This window comes from Gossypium raimondii, chromosome 9, assembly GCF_025698545.1.
Source record: "Gossypium raimondii isolate GPD5lz chromosome 9, ASM2569854v1, whole genome shotgun sequence".
NCBI lineage: Eukaryota > Viridiplantae > Streptophyta > Magnoliopsida > Malvales > Malvaceae > Gossypium > Gossypium raimondii.
Genome location: NC_068573.1, coordinates 40,563,797 through 40,566,223, shown reverse-complemented (window position 1 = coordinate 40,566,223; position 2,427 = coordinate 40,563,797). Strand labels below are relative to the sequence as shown.

General features: G+C 35.4%; 1 pseudogene; it reads left to right on the top strand.

The window, feature by feature from the left end:
• LOC105797952 (uncharacterized) lies at positions 1-1,556 on the top strand (annotated as a pseudogene).
• Positions 1,557-2,427: the final 871 nt, after the last annotated feature.

Sequence of the window (2,427 nt, the reverse complement as noted above, 5' to 3'; positions counted from 1 at the left end):
ATGGAGGCTTTTGTTAATCCAAGTTTCAACTTCCAAAATATGAATTCTATCATTAGTTCGATGATCTTCTTCAACTTCCTTCCTTGCTAAGGAAATTGGTCCAATTTATCATCACTTCTTCCACTTATCCACACCATCTCTCTGGTATCCCATTTCCTCCTTCCCCTTGTTTTCCATTTTCATATTTTTAGATATTTTCAATGATGATCGTAACCGAGTCATCTAGCATTGATCTTGGGTTTTAGAAGAGAAAAGAATTGAAATTGATGAGAACGAGAGGCTGAGCTCGTATCAGTATGTTGGCAGAACAGGGTCGGTGATTCCAACGGCTTCGTTGCCGGGTACGGATGTTAGCATCGAAGAGATTCGATCAGCCACTTCTTTTTCTACTCCTTACCCGCCATCCATTCATGCTCCTTTGATCAGCTCCCCTGAGCCCCTTCCTAATGGTATCTCCAATATAAGCCACTTCTTTTAGTACATGGTTATTTAGTGTTTCAGTCTCTTTCGTTCAATGGTTTTATAACTTTTTTGGTTCATAGTTGGGAATTTTTTGAGTGGCTTTAAATTTTTAATTTTGGTCTTTTTAGTGGATGAAAGAAAATTAATTCCATAATTAAGCATTGAAATTGAGTTGTCAATGTAGATTTTAAGTTATGCACTCTTACCGTTGACTGGTTTTATTGTATGTCTTAGAGCAGGCTATTCCTCACCAAAGTCCTTATGCAACAGATTATGGCACATACTCCAATGATTTTCAGAGGTATGGCTCGATGAAAGTCGGGACTCCCTTTCGTTAATTTGCGGTGTTTTCATATGTTCTTGAATTAGGAGCTAAGACAAATATAGTAGCAACATTTTATACTAGTAATATAAAGTGTCTCTAAATCTCGGTCTCACCTATTTTCGAACAGATTAGAATGTCTCCTCTAAGTGTGAATTATCAATGTGAATTCTTAAGCATAAGGTATTAGCATGTATTGATTAAAATGTGTCATCTAAGTGTAGGCAACTATTGGATGAGGTAGAGATAAGAGAGTTGCTCATCGATCATATCGGTTATCAATGTTGTTGGGGGAGTTGCCCTGCTCGTACCTGGAAGATTCATGCTGTTGAGGATTGCAATGTTTAAGTGGGAACTCTTGGAACTTTCTTAAAAGAAAGGGAAGTGATAAGAGAAACAAAGCCTATATTTATTATCCAAGATAGTTGGTTACTGGTTCCAACATATGACTAATATGGTTGAGCTAATAGTTCACAACTATGCATTCTTTCAAGGAACCATATTTACGTGTAATTATCCTTCCTAATTTTCTATTTGGGTGTTCTAAGTTTGAAACTTTTGCCTAATGATCCCCATATTGAACTTTGTAAACATTAGTTTAATATTTGGTTCTTGTTAATTTCTTTTCTTCCAAACATATATTGTTGAGGTATGAGTTCTTTACATGATCCATTTTTTTCGTTGATGATTGATTATATCTCTGTAAATGCACAAAATGTGATGGAAGGGAAAGATACCTTGTGCAACTTGTGGATCTCGTGGCTTACTCAAATGCGAGACATGCAATGGAAGCAGTTCTCTATTGACTCACTAAATTGCCATTGTTAAATAGTAAGCATGCTTATCTATGTTGGAAGTATAGTTATATGCCTGCACTACCTCTAAGATACTATTGTTGGAAATATTTTCCAAGTCTAATTTAGATGATCAAGGAAGCTCAATTTGGAGGGATATTTTAATGTTATGGTCTGTGAAATCAAGATGTATGTATATGTTACATTTATGTCTGATGAATTGCATTTGCTTTCTATAAATAGGATCTTGAATTATTTGATATGAAGACACTATTAACTCGAAAAGTGAGTGTGACAGTGGAGCAACATCGGTTCCAGATGAGATTTTCATTAGATCCTAGTTATGCAACACTCAGGCATACCAATGCACCCCGGCCTATTTTGTCGACTCTTCATTAATTAATGTTTTGAATACGTTGTACGTAGTGATTTCAAGGATATTTTTTTACTGGAGGCACTTTATTAATGTACTAAAAGATGATATTGATATTGCTGAGTATCTTCCCATTAAGTACTCAAAACTAAAGCCCCTGGGACTGTTTCCTAATCTAAGGTATTAAATGGATTGAAATTTGGTGTTAAATGTATGGTGATATTCCATTTAGTTTATTGTTTTTGGAAAGGTGTCTTAGATGGCTTCATTTACTACAGGAGGGAAGTGTTGTTACTAAAGTGACACAAGGTGATCAAGATAACGCATACAGATTCAAGGCTTACTAATAATGACCTTTCAAACTTCATTCAAAGGCTAAGGTGCCGAGCCAATTACGAGGCTCTCCAGTATGCAAAAGAGATTGATAGACTAAAGAGCAATAATGATCAATATATTGCTTAATAATTGATTACTAT